Here is a 20,509-nt window from a genome sequence, read left to right as displayed (position 1 = left end):
AGTTGCATTACCGAGAATACAAAGGTTGCAATACCGAACCTTAATAAAAACTATGATTGTTTGATTATTTTATGTCAAAATTTTAGAAAAAATGCCAATCCTAGTAATAATCTAATTATATTTCTTTTAAAAAAATAAATATTTTCACAATTTCAAAAGTTTAGAGTTTCAACAAAAAGAACAAAATGCAAAAAATGAGTTGGCGCTGGATTATGACCCATTTGAAATTCTAGGGACTTATTTTTTGGATCTGATAAGGATGTTTAAGACAGGTTCGGCCCTAGTAGCAACTGTTTTAGGTATCTAAAACCCTCAGCTCATACGTATGTGCACATTACGCAATCAGCGAATTAGAAACAGAAAGTGAACAGCTAGTGTTTTCCTATTAAGAGGTGTGGGGTGGTGTCCAAAAATTTATAAAAACAGAAATTTTATCACAACGCTAAAAGGTAATATTTACACGCCTAATTAGATTTATAAAATTTAGGTCAAATAAATCTGAAGAATCTTGTAAACTGAACATATTTTATTTAAGATTCTGAAAATGCTCGTTCCTACAGCCGCCCCTCTACCTATATCTTAGCTAAACTTTTTTAACTGAGTATTTTAGTTTTGTATCGGATACATTTGTAATTTTATATACAACACGTAAGGTAACAGTCTTTATAAACCGCCTCAAAAAGAGGTTGACGTGCCCGGTTAAGCAGAGATTTGATCTCAAGCATCGCACTACGTCATAAGTTATGTCAAATGTATTTACAAACATTTTAGTATTATTTGTTTCAGCTTTAACAGGCAAAAAACTCTAAGTATTAAATAAGTATAGTAAACATATTTTGGTGGCGTATGGTTGTTTAGAATATTTAATCTATATCAGATTTATATACACTTTTACAGTTGTTACAATACATTACTTAATAATTACAGTTTACTTTAATAATTACAGTTCACAATACAGTTTTAGATAATTTAAATGATTAGATTAAACCATATGTGACAGGATAAAATCATGAAAAGTAATTTTTTTTTGAGATAAAATCATGGGAAAAAATTTGGGATAAAATCATGAAAAGTAATTGTTGCAAAAGAAACGTACCAAGAAATTGATAGCTCATAATTCAATTAAGTGTTGAAAAAAATGCAACACTTACACCCCTTGTTTTAGTTTGTTGTTAAATTAATGAAAATCTATTAACTCTTCTAAAGTAATAGATTTAAGTTTACATCAATTTTTTGTAAGTATTTGTTAAAAGATTTATGTGAACAAACAGCACATAAAGGAAATATACAAAATTAATAGAAGTAAAATCATATTACTCATCTGATTAAAAAAAAGGTTATATGAGAGGTTTAACGTGTCCAACACAACAATTTATTGATAAACTTGAAATATACACACACCAATATATATATATATATATATATATATATATATATATATATATATATATATATATATATATATATATATATATATATATATATATAATGATAAATATCGCAACAGGAAACAACCAAAAATAATTAAAACAGATATATATATCGGTGTGCGTGTCATTTATTTATATATGTGTATATATATAAATAAATAATAAATATCGCAACAGAAAACAACCAAAAATAATTAAAACCGATATATATATAAGTATATATCGGTGTGTGTCATTTATTTATATATATATATATATATATATATATATATATATATATATATATATATATATATATATATATATATATATATATATATATATATATATATATATATATAAATAAATGATAAATATCACAACCGAAAACAACCAAAAACTATTAAAAACTCAATAAACAAAAAAAAAAAAGAATTTTACGGGAGGAAGACAGCTTTAAAGAGAAAGAAAAAGAAAAAAGAAAAAAAAGAAAAGGAGAAGTAAAAGGAGAGGTAAAGGAAGTATATAAAATATAGGTATATTTATAGTAAGGTATATAAAAAATATATAAAATACCTATTAAAGTTTTTTGTAGAAAAACTTCTTTTTTTCATAACGAACTTTTGCGACAATTTGCTCAGTAGTAAAGTCTTTAAAAAGCTCTTTAGCTTCTTTATTTTGATTGATGATACTTTTCACATTTGAAGTAACAACACTCTGGTGGCCAGATATTGTAGAGGAAAATAATGTTTTTATCATTTTTAATTGTTCTGAATTGAATGAAAACTTCAAACACTGTGGCTCTTCATTTTCATTTAGTGCTACAACTTTACATTTCCTTAAATGGAGCAATTTATCGTAAATTTGCTTTGGAGATCGAAGTTTTAGGATGTCATTTTCTGCAACAATTTCACGAATTAAAGGTTGAGTTAATGTTAAATTGTTGGAAATGTTAAACAATTTATGCAACTCGTTTATTTCATCTGTGGTCCAACTTTTTTTCGTGTATACTGAAAACGAATTACTTTTTAAAAAATCGTATTCCTCATCACTTTCACTCAAATCACTGGTTTCAGAACATAATACCTGTGAACATTCAGGAATTTGATTTTCTTCAAAATCTAAAGTTTCTTTTTCGACATTAGTTAATTTTGATGACGATATAGAGCAAACTTTTGAGCTTTGACTTTTTGTTCTGGATTCAACATTAATGTCTCCAAATAAAGTCTCAGTAACTTTTTCAGAAGCCTCACATGTGTCTTGTTTGTTTTTGTTTAAATAATACCATCGTTGAGCTGTTGTTTCCTTATGTTTCATAAGGGTTGCTAACTTGCTTTTATATTCAGGATGGTTATCATAAAAAAAAGTAAGCAGACTTTTTCGAATCATTGTTGCACTGTATCGTTTTTCAATTGCATCTTCGTTTGGTAAACATTTTAAAAAAAAAGAATTTAATTGGGTTGAAACTCCCCCAGATTCAAACGCACACCCAGACCACGTTATAAAAAAAATTTTCAGACATTTTACCTGGAATTCCATTACGTATAATTTGATCATAACAATCGCACATAACTTTTAGATCAGGGTTTAATATAATCTGACAAGGACCATATTGTTTAGCAGTTTTGTGTTTTCTCACTAGAATAATGAAACTTCCTGTTGGTGAAAAAGTTCCTTTTCGAAATTCTGAAGTTGTCATACTTGAAACAGCTCCTGATCGTGAAATATTATTGGTTATTAAACCAAAAAAAATGCAGTCTCTAACATTTGTAAACAGAGTTCGAGTAATTAGAAAATCTGAAGGCCTGCTTTTGTAATTATTATAAATACATTTGACATTTTTGACAATATCCTGATAAAAATCACTTTTAATTATAGCTTGAAAAGATTCTTTAGGAATTATATTTTCAGCATCTTCCATCATTACATCATATTCTCTTAGTGCTTCTTCACCACGCAAAGAGGTTCTCCAGTTACTAATTTCCTTCTGACAAACATTAAGAACATCAGGTGATAGAATGCAAGGAACAACATTGGGAACAGTGGGAGTTAATTTAGAGCGAAGAAGAAAATTTATGAAATGACCCAATGATAACAAATAAGAACGTTGAGTACCTGGCTCATAACCTTTGTGTTCAGTATAAGGGAACCATTTCTCTTGTAAAAGTTTAAGGTTTAAAAGACTTGTGTAACATAAAACAGTTAGGTTGTGTAGCATTAGAGAATCTGGTAAAATGACTTCCACCATTCTTCTAATTTGATGCATTTCATTTATTGCAGCTTGGGGATCTTTCTTTCCTCCTGATGGACTTTTTAAGTAAAGAAGAAATGTATGAAGATAGTCTTGAAAACATAGAATGTTATTTTCTTCTTTTTCAATCAATAAGTTTGGTTCATTAAATTCATCACAAACATTATCTTCTACATTACTATTAGGTTTATTTGGTATGCAAGGAGCTTGAAAATTGACTGATTCATTTGGCAATTTCTTCATCAGCTCTGGTCCTATTGAACTTAGTAAAACAGGATTCATTTCAGTCAATTTATTTTTTTGTGAAACAGATATTGCAAAATTTTTGCTTCCGTCATAAAGTTGCTTTTTGTTGAGCATTTCTCTATATTTTGCCAAATCATTTTTAAGGTGATGCGGAGCTCGATACAGATGATCATGTATATTTTTTGTAGCAATACTGCAAATAGGGCATTTGTATTTTATCTTACTTTTAGCATTTTCTTCACCTAAATATCTTGTTTTTCTTAGATCAAAAATACCTCTAGCTTTCCTTGCTTTTTCAGGATCAATTTTATGTACATTTCTAAGATGTCTGGGAAGATCAATGATGTATGCATCACAGTATGTTTCTGTGCACTTAACCTTTTGACGAACAGACTTTTTTGCCTCATTAAAATCGTCGCATTTTTTAAACTTAACATTACTCTTCCATTGTTTGAATAACTTTATCAACAAAAATCAAAAACTCAATATAAAATAAGTGTTTTTTTAAAGAAACTAAAATGTAATAATATATTTTAAAAAAAAACTATTTTGTATTAAATAGCATAAAAAAACTTAAACAATTTTTTTAAAAATATTTAAAACACCATACCTTTTCAGCCTCAGAAACTAAACCAACTTTCATAAATCCTGTTAGAATACTTCCCATTTTTATTTGTTCGTTTTCATTCATTGCAACTCGACTGTTTAAAAAACAAATATCAATCTATACAATAAAATATAAATTTTTATAGCTATATTTATATGTATAAATACTTAATAGATCATAATGTCAACCTATGAATATCATTGTTCAATGCTTCATTCTTCTTAGACTAAATTTTAAAAAAATTAATAACTGAACAAGATAAAAACACTAATCTTTTAAAATCATGTATTTGAAAAATTTTATAAACCTAAATGTACTTAAGTGTAACTGTATCTAAGACAAACAGTTTCACTTAAAAAAAAATTTACTTACAAACTTTTTTCCAAACTGCTTATACACTTTGGTCATATCACTTAAGTGCTCCTAAAATGTGTACATGAAATAAAAAAATAAAAAAATTTATAATACAGTAGACATTTTTATTTTTAACTCAAAAGGGATGAGAGAGTTCAAAATTGTGAATTTTCAAAATGAAGGTTTGTAATAACAACATTATTTGGGTAAGAAAGGGAAAAAAATGTTTAAGTACTTAAGTTCATTTATTGAGCATCTATAGAAATTTAAAATTTATAGATTTCGATCAATTAGCATATGCTTAAATAGTTGGGCATGAAAAAGCAAATCAAATTGTTATGCGAAAGGCATATATTCATACAAGTGAAAATAAATTTGAAGTAAAAAAAAAAGGTCAACTGGTGATCAACAAGGTTTGCAAGTTTGCTGCAAGTTAGCCTTCAATTAAAATTCTAACTTTATTTATTGCTTTTGGCTACTTTTTGAAAATTGAAAGTTTGAATTAAATGATAGTGTTTAATCAATGAACTAGAATATTGAATTCTTCAAAAGATGAAATTTGGATTGATAATAATATAAATTTTAAAAACTAAAGTTACATTGAGTTCAATTGCATCCACACTGCAGTTTAAAGATGATCTTGGTACTAACATTTTTCCCTAAACATATAAATTTTATTACGAACTTCAAACACATTTTAAAAAACTCAAAAAAAAAAAAATCTAAACAAAGCAGAAAAAAGCTAACAAGTCTTAAAAAGTTAAAAAATACAAAGATAAACACATACACAGCCCTGTTTATAAAATAGACCAATAGATTTAACATTTAATATGCACTTATGGTGTACTTCTCTGCCTTACGGTTAGGAATTGAATATGGTCTTTTTGTTAACAACATATGTAAGATGTTACTTTGTGGTACTATTTAGTGAAAGCAGTCTAAACTTGATTATGGTCCATTTTCAAACAGAGCATATTAAAAAGAAACAGATTAAAAACTCAATAAATTTTTGACAATACCTTGTTTAAAAAAAAACACATTGCAGATCACACAAACTAAAAAAACATAATAAAACTTAACTCACCTCATCCTTATCTTCAATATCCATAACTTTATTTCCTATTCCAAAATCAACCACCTTATATTTTTCTTCTACATCAACCACTTTTGTAGTTTTTTCAACTTGACCAACTTCATTTTTATTTCTAACATGTGTTGCTTCAATTTTAAAATGAATATTTTCATCTAATTCTGGACAAACCTGTTAAAAGAATACAACATTTTACATAAACAATCAATTTTATATAAATAATAAATATTTAGTGAAAGCAATCTAAACTTGATTATGGTCCATTTTTAAAGCAGAGCATATTAAAAAGAAATAAATTAAAAACTCAATAAATTTTTGACAATACCTTGTTTAAAAAAAAACACATTGCAGATCACACAAACTAAAAAAACATAATAAAACTTAACTCACCTCATCCTTATCTTCAATATCCATAACTTTATTTCCTATTCCAAAATCAACCACCTTATATTTTTCTTCTACATCAACCACTTTTGTAGTTTTTTCAACTTGACCAACTTCATTTTTATTTCTAACATGTATTGCTTCAATTTTAAAATGAATATTTTCATCTAATTCTGAACAAACCTGTTGAAAGAATACAACATTTTATATAAACAATCCCAAATAGGTAAAAAAAGAATAAATAAATTTGTTGCATTAACTCATAATAAAAAAGATGTTTTTTATAAATTTTTTTAAAGATACAATACTTTAAAAACTTGTATACAATTTTGCTTCTTTTGAGACCTTTTTATATATAAAAGATTTTAAGGTTGGACATCTTGGTGTCCAAGATTAAAAATACAAAAATACTGTTAGGTCTACATAGTACTAATAATTATAATCTGTAAAAATTAAATGAACTAAATATCTAATTTAATATCTAAATATCTGATATCTAATTTAAAGCATCTTTTTCAGAAAAATAAAAAAAATAATTTATTTTATGCTGTAATAGATGTCTTATATATGCATAGACCTGGCACTTGCCAATACCCTAACTCATTAGAAAACGTATGCACTAAAACTCTCACCTACTTCAGTATGATACCATCAGTGTATACGTAAATATACAAATTATTTTTACTAAAAACTCACCCTTAATACTAATTCTGATAGCAATTCTTTGATTATGAATTTCTGAAAAATATTAATATTGAATGTTATTATAAATAATAATGTTAAAAGATAAAGAATTTTCAATATAAATAAATCATTTCTAAATACATAGTTAAAAAAGTACATTTTCCTCTTTTTCAACTCTTGTAGTTTCTTGATTATTAGACCATCTTTGTAAACGCTCATTTTCTAAAAACCATTCAAAATATTTTAAGGAACAGAATAACAAAGAAAGTAAAAAAAACCTAAAAAACTAAAATTTAAAGCTGTTCAAATTAACAATTAACTAAGAATAATTAGTTAAAACTGTTATAAAATAAAATATATAATTGTACAAATGACATAAATAATCGTTATAAAGATAAAATATACAAGATACATAAATTTTAATCATATGACATTTCCTGATTGTTATTTATTTGTAACTCTTCCAAATTATTACTATTTTTATTATCTTTTTTGATATTATAATTATTTTCCACATATTAATGGGGAAAACATACTGGCTATTTGAGATCTTTTTAGTCTTTCCATCAAATTTTGTGAAAAAGAACTTCCACAGCCTGAAATAAATAATATACAATTAATGTATTAACAAAAAATGCTTAAAAAAACAACATAAAATTACAAAAAAATTATAATTTAAATTTAACATACAACACAGTTAAAAATTGACTTTCAAATAGTACTATTTGCAATTGAATGACTTTACTATCTAAAACTGTTAACTGATCTGATAGATTTTTACCAGATGATATTTCACTTTCATCACTCTCTGACATTTCTTGATTTCTGAAGTATCAAATATATAATAAACATTATAAATCAGATGTTATTTAAAACGTTAACTATATGATATGTGAAATATATAACTTTATGACATGTGAAATAAAAAAAGAAATAAGAAATAATGAATAAATTTTTCAACTATAGTGGTTTTTGAATATTATGAATACTTGTACTAATTTTGAAAAACTGCATTTTTCTGTTTAAAATAGCTTGAATGCTCTCCTTAAAACCACCAAAATTTAACAACAATCTTAAACTTCAAACTTTACAATTACAATGATCTCATAAAGGTTTTCAATATTTTTATTCCACAAACAACTTGTGTATTGCATATAACTTTTATATTGCAAATCCATTTCCTCTGCTTTCTGAAAAATCATACATTTGAATCATATTTTGTTAACACCATGACTATATTTTTTGTAAATGTTACCACTACAGGCAGCATGAATTAAACTTAACTTAACAACTCATATTTTAAAGATTCTAAAATGAATAATAAACTACCTTTCTGAAATATAAGACATTAATAAAACTTCAGCCTAACAATAAATCAAACAGTATAAAACAACTTCATAAATTAATATAATTTAAAAATAACAGATTAACTAAAACTAAAAGAAGATAACTAAAATGACTGAACAATATATAACAAAGTTCAACAAAATACTTGAATTCTTGACATCTCCTCAACTTTAGCAAAAAGATAAATAACTGCTTCTGGCACCAGTACTTTAAAAACATATTCATTGTGCTAAAGTGAAAGAAAGCTAACTATTATACAATGAATTTTCAAATTCTTAAAAGATCTTTGAACCAAGCCACTATAACATAACAAATATATTTTAAATTTATTATTAGATGATGTAATAAAGAACTTAGAACTTGATATTTACTTTAATAGAATTATATGTTCGAGCCAAAGCATTAAATAGATAGTGTTGTTGGTCCTCACTTAACAAATCAATCAGTTCTTGATCAGATAAATTTTCTAGTAGATAAAACAATTTTAAAAAAAATTTTAGGGCATTTTTTTTTAACTAATTAAAATCTTAAAAACTTTCAAAAAACATGCAACTTTACATACTTTTACTTTGTCTTCCTGCGTTAAACAAATCATGCCTGTAACTGTAAACCTAAAAGTCAATGCATTGACATGTTAGTTTTTCTAATTTATTTCTCATTACATTTATTATTAATGTAATCATCCAAGCTTCACCTGCCTTTACTTTTCTATATTTATTCTAAATATACACATATAATACACAGACACACACGCACAAAGACACACGCACAGACACATGCACACACACAAACACACACATATGTGTGTATATATATATATATATATATATATATATATATATATATATATATATATATATATATATATATATACATATATATATATATACATATATTTATATATATATACATACATACATACATACATACATACATACATACATACATACATACATACATACATACATACATACATACATACATACACACATTATTTATTTTATAGGTGAGTTGCCTTCAACATAACTGAAAAGCTTCACTTGCCCTAAGTAAAATGTAACAGAACAGACTTGTTATATTAATATACCACCTAAATAAAGTTAATTTCTTCTTTTTTAAAAAATTAAACTTAAACATCCAAATTGTATTAGCAATACCTGACCAGAAAATATTGATTTAAGTAATAAAGAAGAAGCAATTACCTCTATTTTTTCTTTTGTCATTTTTTGAATACCTAGAATAAACAAAATAATTTATTTTCAAATTATTACTAGCTTTAGCTTTAAGTGTCATAAAATTAAAACCCTTTAAAGTTTAATAATTTGTGTGCAATAGTGATTCTTCTCTCTAATAATTTGTGCCCAGTCAAGAAAAAGGTTTTTTGGTTGAGATATCCAAAAAGTGAGTTTAATTTCTTATCTCTTCAAGTTTTTTTCATTCTTATTGGTTACTATATTACTATTCTTGATTATTTATCAAAATTAATTACCCTGTGGATAATTAACAAGTGTTTTTACATAACTAATTAGTGTTATCTTTCTAAAAATATAAAACTGACCTACTATCATATAATTATAAATTTATATATCTTTGTAATAAATAAATTGCAATAAATTTTGTAACAACTTTATGAAAATGTTACAAATAAACAATTAAAAGTTTACCTCTACCAACTAAACTATCTTTTTTTGTTGGGGATATTTTGCAGCAACCTAAATAATGAAATAATCAATTATATAGATTTATTTTCTATTTTTATTGGAACTCTTACAGAAATTTAAAGAAATATAGGAGAGACTGGGCAGACTTTAGACACAGGGAGACAATCATCACTTTTAAATCTGTCATCCTATTGACACTAGAATAATATTGACTATGATTGATATGTTAATAGACCTGCAGCTTTAGTTTTAAAACATTCAGTTCCTAGTTAAATCCCTGCCATAGTTTGTGCTTATTTCTTTAGAAGGAACAATTCATTTAACTGAATTTTATGCAACTGAATGAATTTTTCTTTATCTTTGAAAAATGCTAAAATGTGTTTATGTTTAAAGTATTAGAGCTTAAGTTAGGGAAAAAAAGAAATAAAAACATCAATAACTTAATACCTGCACATACTTTACAGATAACATAGCCATCCCCAATTATTCCGCCATGGCATTGGATGTCAATTATTTTTTTACATAGAGCACATGTAGTTCCAGATAAGGACGCGTCCCCCGAGCATAATTGGCATTTAACCATTTTAAAATAGTATCTATATTTGACCAAACATTATTGAAACTTTCAATTCAATTAACTATTAACCTTTTTTGTGTTAGCAACTTAAAGGTGCGTTACTAATCAACATAGCAAATCATTACTAACTCTTAAATCAATATTAAATTGTTTACACATCACACCTTTTATGTATATAATTAAAAAACTATTTTGAAATATAGCTTAAGTTATATTTATATATATATTTTAATCTTTTCATAAAGTTAAATTCATAATAACAATAAAAGTTTTTAAAACATCTTTTAACAAATTTCAATCGAGTCCTCGAGAAAACTTAATGGCGGAAATTCAAACGTATTGTAACCGGAACCGATTTAAACTTTGGCGGGTTGCAAAAACGAATTTTCACACTTTTTGGTTGCAAAAACGAATGATGAGGTTGCAAAAACGAAGCCTAAGTTGCAAAAACGAACGCGTAAGTTGCAATACCGAAAAATAATCCACATAAACGAAAAAAAAGGTTGCAATACCGAATTTAACTATGGTCATCATCATCATCATCATCATCATCATCATCATCATCATCATCATCATCATCATCATCATCATCATCATCATCATCATCATCATCATCATCATCATCATCATCATCATCATCATCATCATCATCATCATCATCATCATCATCATCATCATCATCATCATCATCATCATCATCATCATCATCATCATCATCATCATCATCATCATCATCATCATCATCATCATCATCATCATCATCATCATCATCATCATCATCATCATCATCATCATCATCATCATCATCATCATCATCATCATCATCATCATCATCATCATCATCATCATCATCATCATCATCATCATCATCATCATCATCATCATCATCATCATCATCATCATCATCATCATCATCATCATCATCATCATCATCATCATCATCATCATCATCATCATCATCATCATCATCATCATCATCATCATCATCATCATCATCATCATCATCATCATCATCATCATCATCATCATCATCATCATCATCATCATCATCATCATCATCATCATCATCATCATCATCATCATCATCATCATCATCATCATCATCATCATCATCATCATCATCATCATCATCATCATCATCATCATCATCATCATCATCATCATCATCATCATCATCATCATCATCATCATCATCATCATCATCATCATCATCATCATCATCATCATCATCATCATCATCATCATCATCATCATCATCATCATCATCATCATCATCATCATCATCATCATCATCATCATCATCATCATCATCATCATCATCATCATCATCATCATCATCATCATCATCATCATCATCATCATCATCATCATCATCATCATCATCATCATCATCATCATCATCATCATCATCATCATCATCATCATCATCATCATCATCATCATCATCATCATCATCATCATCATCATCATCATCATCATCATCATCATCATCATCATCATCATCATCATCATCATCATCATCATCATCATCATCATCATCATCATCATTTATTTAACAACAACATTTCTAATTTTAATCAAGGCTTTCAATAAGAATTTACTGTCAATAAAACGACTGTATAATCTAATTAGATGTAGTTATATTCTCAATAACTGTCTCTACATTACCAAACTAGAAACCAAGATGTGGCAAAGGCGTAACTATGACGAGGGAAACACACCCTCATAGCTTTGTCAAAACCAATACATGAAAAAAAAAAGTTTTTTGTTGCAGTTTGATATTATTTATCTTCTCAATTAACATTAATGTTAGTATATATTTTGATGAATTGGTAATTTGTTTGCTTAAGCAGAGGCTTAAACAAACCAATAGCAGGAAACTTCTTACTCTTCCAGATTTTTTTGCAATCCGCCCTTCCTTTTGCTTCATATTCATGAACAACTTCTATGTATTGATGCAATGTTTCATCAGCTGTTTGGCAACTTTTCACTGGTCCACTAAATATATATACATTCTTGTATTTTAAAAATGTAATGAAAGTTCTGGTATCATGTCAAAAAAAAAAGGCAAATCACATAATTCAGTAAAAAATGTTGAAACTGTTAAAGAAAAAACTAACCACTCTGTTTAGGGCACATTTTTAATCTAATTTGACCAAAATTTTAATTCAAGGAAACTTCAAGCTAATTTAAAAAAATTTAATCTTTAAAGTTGATCAGCAAAAATTTGCCAAACAGCTGAAAACATTGCATCAATATATGTCCTTGATCCTAAAATAGCACAAATGTTTATTGTAATAGCAAACAATAAAGAGACCAATTATGAATACAAAATAAAAGTAAATAAACCTGTAAGAGTAAGAAGTGAGAAGAGAAGTAATTAAAATTAAGAAAAAAAACACCTGAAAAACTAAACAATTCTTGCTATTGGTTTGCCTAAGCAAATGAATAGCAATCAAACCCAATTCAGAAGGTAAAAAATATTAAAATGTAAAAGAAAAATTATATGTAAATATGTGATGTATGTATGTATGTATATCTCTGTGTGTTTGTATGTTTATTTACAAGAAGAAAAAATTGAGTGCTAACATCTGATAAAAGTGTTAAATACTACAAAACGTGCTACGGACCGTAGCCATTATTTAAAGTTGAATTTTTTTTAGTTACTACTGCGCTTGCGTATAATAACTTTTCGCTTCTGAACGACCGTGACAGGAAACTTACTTTTTGCTGCTGTTGATGTCTTTTTCGTCAATTATTTCGTCAATTAAAAAATAAAAAACTTATAGTTTATATCAACTTTCTTCTTACTTTTGAGGAGCTAAACTAATGAACAGAATAAAAATCAAATTTCATATCCTCAACAAGTGTAGATTCATAGGTTTCAAACGTTTGGTTTACACTTTGTCAAATGAAGCGTTTTTCTGTTTCATCCATGCCGCAAAACTTGTTAAAAAATGGCATAAATAACTTCAAAAACTTGTTTTTGGATATTTTCATGTAAAAGTGGGACAAATTTTTAAAATTTTCCACCCACCTCTTCAGATTTTAATTTAATTTTAACCAAAGGAACTTATCAGTGAAACATGAAAAAATGCAAAGATTGAGCTCCCAACTCCAAATGGCTCAAAATTTATGTTATTAAATTAAGCTTAAAATGCCATATTTTTTGTTCAAGTCTGCCATGATGGATTTTATAGCATCATCTTTTTTTGATTAATTCGAATTCCAGTGGAAGAAAACAGCTGAGAATTAGAACTTAACCGTTTTTCAGGGCGCTGAATCCAAAAATGTAGAGAAAGTAACACAAATGTTTTCTGACAGTCATTTATTGGTTGTTAAATAGCGAAGATATTTTTTCAACTACAGTTTTTCAAAGATTAAGCAACTCTTTCCTTAAACCACCTTAATTTTTTGAGCCCAACTTTGTCTGTCATCTTTAGTTTTCTAACGGCATAAAATCCAAATCTATTTCCTAAATAAAATCTTTCTGATTGAACTATATCTTAACTTTGAATTAGAACTTGTTGGAAGTAAGCTAAAATTTCTAATTCTGTTCTCTAAAATTCATTTATACTTTTATATTTTATATTCATTCATACAATCTGTCACTTTGTTTCTTCACATTCTACATTTCGACTCAAATTTCTACGCATCTCATCTTTCAGACCTCGAAATCTCAAAGAAGGTATGACTAAACTGGTCATCATTTTCACTTTTATGCAATCTTTTGTAATTGATGATAAAACTAACATTGATTTATGAAAAACTTATGAATAACAATTGTTTTGATAAGAAAATAGAACGGAAATTAATTTTAAAAAGTGTGCCAATTTTTTACATCGTTCTCCAGGACGCTCTTTTATATGCACTTGATAAAACTGAACAAATAAAAAAGTAATGATCTTGTTAGCAGCATATTAATTGCAGAGAAAACTTCTTTTTTTTATTTATATATTATTTATTGTCATGCAAAAAAAAAAAAAAAACAAGAAAAAAAACAGCAAACAAGCTATATCTTAGTTAAACATGATTACTGTCATTTAAAAAAAAACAACAACAAACTATATCTTGATAAGATATAGTATCATTTTTTCATAATGTTTAAAAAAAAAAGAATTAACAATCTAATTTCGCCTACTACTTGAAACCAGTGTATATGCATATTTCAAAAATACGTAGATAATGAGTCAGTTGTAAAAGATAAGCATCATTAGAAAGTTATTGATTAAAATTTACCTAACAACTTAATTTAAAAAAACTTTACATACCAATTATTTGTGAGATTTATATTTAAATGAATATATATTTGCCATAAACATTTCTAATTCAAGTTTATGTTTCTTGTGATACTGACTTGATAAGTTTTGACTAGATTATAAAAACGTTACGTGTACTAAACATCTTAAAATATTTAAAGAAAAAAATACCCTTAAAAGTAGTTCGCTCTAAACAATTCCGCTTTTATCAAAGTAACGCATTACAAAAATGCGTTACTTTGATAAAAGCGGAAGCCAGTCTAGCCAGTCTTTTTTCAATCTCTGCATAAAGATGAAAGTCTTAAAAGATGAAAATGATTCTAGGAGGGTTTAGAATGTGAACAAATCATTGTAATTTTTATTGAAAAAACGCGGATCAAAAATAACTCTCTAAAACATGTATATAGGACGATTAAAAAAATCATTCAATTAAATTTATAAATGGCATGAGAATCCATGAGCAAAAAAATATGCTGACCTCATTTTTCGTCTGCTAAACCTCATAAAGTAAAATTAACAATCTTTTATTAGAGACTCGTTTTCTTTTCTCCCATTATGATTTCTTTGACACCTAATTAGAAGGAAAACAACAATTTTTACGAAAAAATACGAGAAGTTGAGTTACACGGAATACGAGAAGTTGAGTTACACGGAACCGGGCGTGTTCCGTAAGCCCTTCAACTTCTAGCTAGGCTGTTCGTGCTCGATTGCGAGTAAGATGATGTGCTGTGGTAATTATGGTGGTAGCTGATCTAATTTCGCTTTGAAATAGTCAATACTGATAGCACTGAAAACTTCGATTGGTAGTGCGTTCCATGGGTGGGCGATGCTGTTGTTGAAGAAGTTGAAGCGAACGAGGTACTTGCTGACGATTTCACGAAGAAAGCGCTACTTTTTCAAGTATTACTTTGGCTGTTGAGACCTACTTGATAATTGCCTGGTAGAGGCAAGCTGCCTTGCCTCTACCAGGACCCGGGCAATTATCAAGTAGGTCTATTGGGTTTAAAGTAAGCGGAATGGAGATGTTTCATTCAAATGGTTGGTGGACATGTTAAAAGTGTTGAGATTTCAATACAATGAGTTTACGGTTATGATAAGTGTTAATGATGGCTAAATAATTAGTAGGTTAAATAAAACGGTTGATAGTTTAAAAAAAGGTTTGAAAATTTTACACTATTTTCCTTTTTGATTATATTAAAATTTTTGTTTTAAATTGTTTCTTTAGCGGTTAGGAAAAAAAAAAAAAAAAAAAAAAAAAGCAATTGTTTTATTTACAACCGAGTGTCCCTAGGGAATAACGGTCTATTGTAGACGTAGTTTAATGTATTGAATAGCAACTAGTTTAATGGAAACAAAAATATCTTAAACGCTATCTTCAACAATAAAAATAAAGCAATAAAATAGTTTTTAAACGAAAGAAAGCACATACAAGAAGCAGTTACTGTTGCAAACACTCCAACGCCAAAAACGTAAACAAAATAAAACTAAATTATGCTCTTTTATCCAATAATTCTAAAAACAAATTTGCTCAATTAAAATACGCTCGACCTGTATAAATGCGGAAATATGATATTGAATGTGCCTTTGTTTATAAATCAATTATAAATTACAAAACTTTTTAGGTGTTTCATAACCGTCCTAAAGCTGTTAAAAAATCAGCAGAAGAAGTAAAAAATAGAAGGCTTTGTATGATATGGGATTTATAACCATAACACAGAGCAAACAAAGTGCCTCTTCTCCCAACACTCAATTTATTCCTCCAGTAAGCTAACTATCTTTTTTTTTTCTTTTATCTAACAACCTCTGGTGTTATAATCTTTGTTGTTTTTGTTAACTTTTTTTCCTTAAGAATCCCTATAAAAATGACCATGACTCCCGTCAGTTGATGAGAGCCAAGAGGAACTAATGAGCCCTCCTCCTCTTCCAAAATTTCCTGCTGCACTCAATATGTATGATTCAGAGGACTGTGGATTAGCGGAGTTCTCAAACAGTTTATCTGAAATTGAGCTAAATAAGTTTCAAAGTAAGTTATCAGACTTGAAAGGAGAAACCTTATCCAGCAGAGGAAAATGTGATGCTCAAAAAGACCGAGATGTTTATTTTAAGGGATTCCTTTTACAGTCTTTGCAGCAACGAGATTATTAAGACTATCCCCGTGATTCTAAGAAGAGAATCTTTACTTTGAGTGTGTTTTATCAATCAATGTCTAATAAGGAAACAGTAAAAAGAGATTTTTTGGTTTGGAGCTCGACCACCAAGACTCTCTACTATTTCCCATGCTCTCTCTTGGGATCGAAAAAAATATTCAACAGCGGGGAATTTTCATTTCTTCGTTGGAACGGAGGAGCTAGGGATCAGTGGAGGAAACTCATAGATTGTGTGAAGCAGCATCAATTTAGCCTATTGTATCAAAAGTTGTATATGGATTGGAAAGAGGCATTAATTCGTCATACAGCTTCAATGGTATAGATTCAGAGCTCCAAAAGCGAATAAATTCTGAGTCAGATACAAACATGTTTCCAGGTGAAAAAACACACTTGAATGAGAAAGGAAATGAAAAATTTCTTGCCAGTATGGAGCTTATTGGTCGCTAGAATCCCGCCATTGCATCCCACTTGTAAGACGTGAGCCTCAATCAAAAAGAGGGCTCCAGAATGAATGTTCATTACCTCTCTCCGATCAACTCAAAATGAGTTGATCAGAAAATGCGGCGGTTCATCCGAAGTGCAGCTGTCGAAGAAATCTAGGATGCTATTTACTTTACCATCATAGCTGACAGATCTCACACTGAGCAGATAACCTTTGTTATTTGTTTTCTTCTCTATGAAAGTGAAGCAAATTGCTAGCGAATCGATGAATGATTCTTGTGTGTCAAAGCTTTCGAGAAGAAGAAAGGAGTCAATAGAGCAGTAGTATATATTTGCGGGTTCTAGCTCATTGAAACCGTTATATATTGGGTGTGTTGATGTTTTTATCCAAGATGGCAGCTTTTTAAAATTCTTATCATAAGAAGTATAAAAAAATCTATATTTGACGTCTTCCCTTTTTATTCAATTTTCTTAACATGTGCAATGATTTAAAAATATTTTCTTCTTAAAAAAAATGTTTATAGCGAGAACAAAGCGTGCAGGTGAAGTGAAAGCGTTGTTTGATCTTTTGTTCAAAAATATGAGGATGGTGTGTTTGCGAATAAGTAAAGAAGGTATAAGTGTGAGAACAAAAACAACGATAAATTTAATGTTTGAAGTGGATCTTTTTTCAGATCGTTTTGATGAGTACGTGTTTGAATTTGAGGAATCGTTGCATGTGGGTGTTGAGAGTTATGTGAGCAAGGTGTTTAAAACGGTGAAAAATGGAAGCGAGTTGACTTTGTCGATTTTGATTGCGGGAAGTTTAGAAATTGCCGTGAAATCTTTAGACCAGTTTGCGTATAATATTAAGGTGGCGACGGAAAGCGTTCAAAACGTGAGTTTGAGTGAGCGCTATTCTTTTTGGTCAAAGAGAAGAGTTTCGGCTTCGAGGTTTAGCGAAATGTGTAAGATGGTAAAGCCGACATCGGAATTTAGAGTGTGTTTAGAGAAAGGGATGTTGATATTTTCAATGGAGACAAGCGGTGTTTTTAGTGAGAGTTTTAAGTTTGGAGAAGAGAGCGATGATAAGAAATTGGATTTGGTGCGTAAGTCAGATCAGCTGTATCGGGTTTCAAAAATCGTTTCTTTTTCGAGCTTGTTGGATGTGTATGTGGGAGAGACGTTAATGATTTCGTCTGAAGGAGAAATAGGAATGATAAAGGTGTATTTTCTATGATCCCAAGGAAATCTTTTATTCTTGTGGAATAAAAAATTTTGACGGTTCATTACAAAATGGAGCCTAAATTGGGTATGCTATTGAAGGGTGAATTGGGACCGAGAAGTAAACCAAGACTGGAGAAAGGTTCTTCTTCTCCAGATCCAATACGATCGTATGCTTTTTTATTTTTAATGTAAAGACCATCGCCTTGAGTATTTCCAGCCCAATGGTTTAGGTATATACCGGATCCTAATCCTAATCTTTTTAGTCCTTTTCCATCTTTGCTCAAGTAAACGATACCGCGTCCAGCGATTTTGTCGACCATGGCAGAACCGGCAGAGGCTCCAACACCAGAGAGTAGTCCAGTGGCAAGAGCAGGGACGACTTTTGTAGCGATGGTACTTCCGATCATTCCTAGTAAAGGTAAAAGGGCACCGATGAATCCTCCTTCAACTTTTGCGTTGTGCATGAGTTGTTTTTTGGTGAGTTTGAGCGTGACGCCTTTTCCAGCTTTATATGCTTTTGCAATTTTGTTGAGTTGGGTTTGAGTGACAGCTAGAACATGTTCACCGTTCAAGTCTTGATGAGTGAGTTTTATGCTGGTTGCAGTTTTATCATGCAACGCTTTTTTAATTTTGTCAGCTTGTCCTTTCGAAATGTTGAGACTGATCTTTTGATACATTTTTAATAGAAAAGGAAAATTTTTTTTCGTGTTATCGACTAAAAGCGCTTCCGGAGAAAAGATCGTGTAGAGTGGATGAGATTTTTTCTCTGATGTGGTATCTGACAATGATGTCTTCTCCTCTAAAATCGATCAAATGATCATCTTGATCAACGATTTGTGTTTACATTCTTGAAATTTTGCTGACAACGATGGGAAGGTAGATGAGGTGAAAAGGTTTTTCAACAATTTTGGTTCCGGGTTCAACTTGTGGGTAAAAGGAGTAAATGTCGTTTGTTGTTCTTCCGTCTAAATAAGACGAGCCGATAATGTCGTTGGTGACTCGAATGACTGCAGTTTCTTCAATTCTCACGATATTTTCAGACTCGTAAGTGTCGATGACGCTTGTGACTTTATTGGGGTCAACAGGGTCTTCTTTTTTTTCGACGTAGATGTATTCGTTTCTATCGAATCCGAGGAGCGATCCAATGCTGTTATTGACGTTGAAATCAACCCAGTATCTTGTCGTTGCTGTAGGCTTTCCAAATTTTAATACGGCTTTTAACGAAGACTCGTTTGCTGTAATGGTGACTCCGTCTACTCTGTACAAGCTTCCTGTTTGTTTTTGCATTTCATTTTGAAGGTATTCGTTGAGCTGGTTGATTTCGTAGGATCCTTCTTGAATGTAGATGGTGTAACTGTTCGATTCAGCGTTTGGGCTGTATCTGAAAACGTTATTTTTAGAGGTGATGTTGGGGTAGCTTCGATAGGTTTCGAGTCCTACAAGAGCCATTTCGTACTGTTTGTTTAAATCCAGCTCGATAGGTCTTTCAAAGTATGTTTTGATGGAGCTGTTTGATACGGTGGGAAGATCTTTTTTAGATTTAGCAAGCAAATAAAATCCAGACATGTTTTTTATACGTTTGGAAAATAAAAATCGTCCAACCCGCTTCGGTATTTTCCATGGTCTTTTTTGGAGTACAAATCAATGACAGCAAATCCGTGGGGTTGAGACCAGCAATACTTGCAAAACTTTTTAAATTCTTCTTTTTTCATGTCGCTGGAAACGTGATCTTGATAAATGTGGTTGATATTTTTATCGTCCTGAGGAAAGAGACAAATAAAGTTAGCATTTTCTCCAATGGTTTGTCTTGGGAGTAAGAAATAGTTTTGAGAGAGGTAAAAGCAGT

The 20,509-nt window shown here is 29.2% G+C and overlaps 1 pseudogene across 1 annotated transcript; it reads right to left on the bottom strand.

Moving 5' to 3' along the window:
* Positions 1 to 1,988: 1,988 nt before the first annotated feature.
* LOC149882228 (uncharacterized) lies at positions 1,989 to 13,562 on the bottom strand (annotated as a pseudogene). Its single transcript, XR_016445040.1, has 21 exons — positions 13,335 to 13,562; positions 12,731 to 12,881; positions 12,499 to 12,608; positions 10,481 to 11,046; positions 10,037 to 10,084; positions 9,530 to 9,606; positions 8,935 to 8,983; positions 8,744 to 8,838; positions 8,518 to 8,601; positions 8,355 to 8,389; positions 7,807 to 7,850; positions 7,562 to 7,621; positions 7,183 to 7,247; positions 7,038 to 7,079; positions 6,348 to 6,524; positions 5,952 to 6,128; positions 5,467 to 5,526; positions 4,886 to 4,936; positions 4,702 to 4,739; positions 4,517 to 4,607; positions 1,989 to 4,365 (listed from the first exon to the last, which is right to left on the bottom strand). The product of XR_016445040.1 is annotated as an uncharacterized LOC149882228 (transcript).
* Positions 13,563 to 20,509: the final 6,947 nt, after the last annotated feature.

Source organism: Hydra viridissima, unplaced genomic scaffold (genome assembly GCF_058129835.1).
Source record: "Hydra viridissima isolate aposymbiotic clone 2 unplaced genomic scaffold, HvirCarnegie_v1 scaffold_11, whole genome shotgun sequence".
Classification (NCBI taxonomy): Eukaryota; Metazoa; Cnidaria; class Hydrozoa; order Anthoathecata; family Hydridae; genus Hydra; species Hydra viridissima.
Note: the sequence above shows the minus strand (reverse complement) of the source record. Positions and strands in the feature narration are given on the sequence as shown.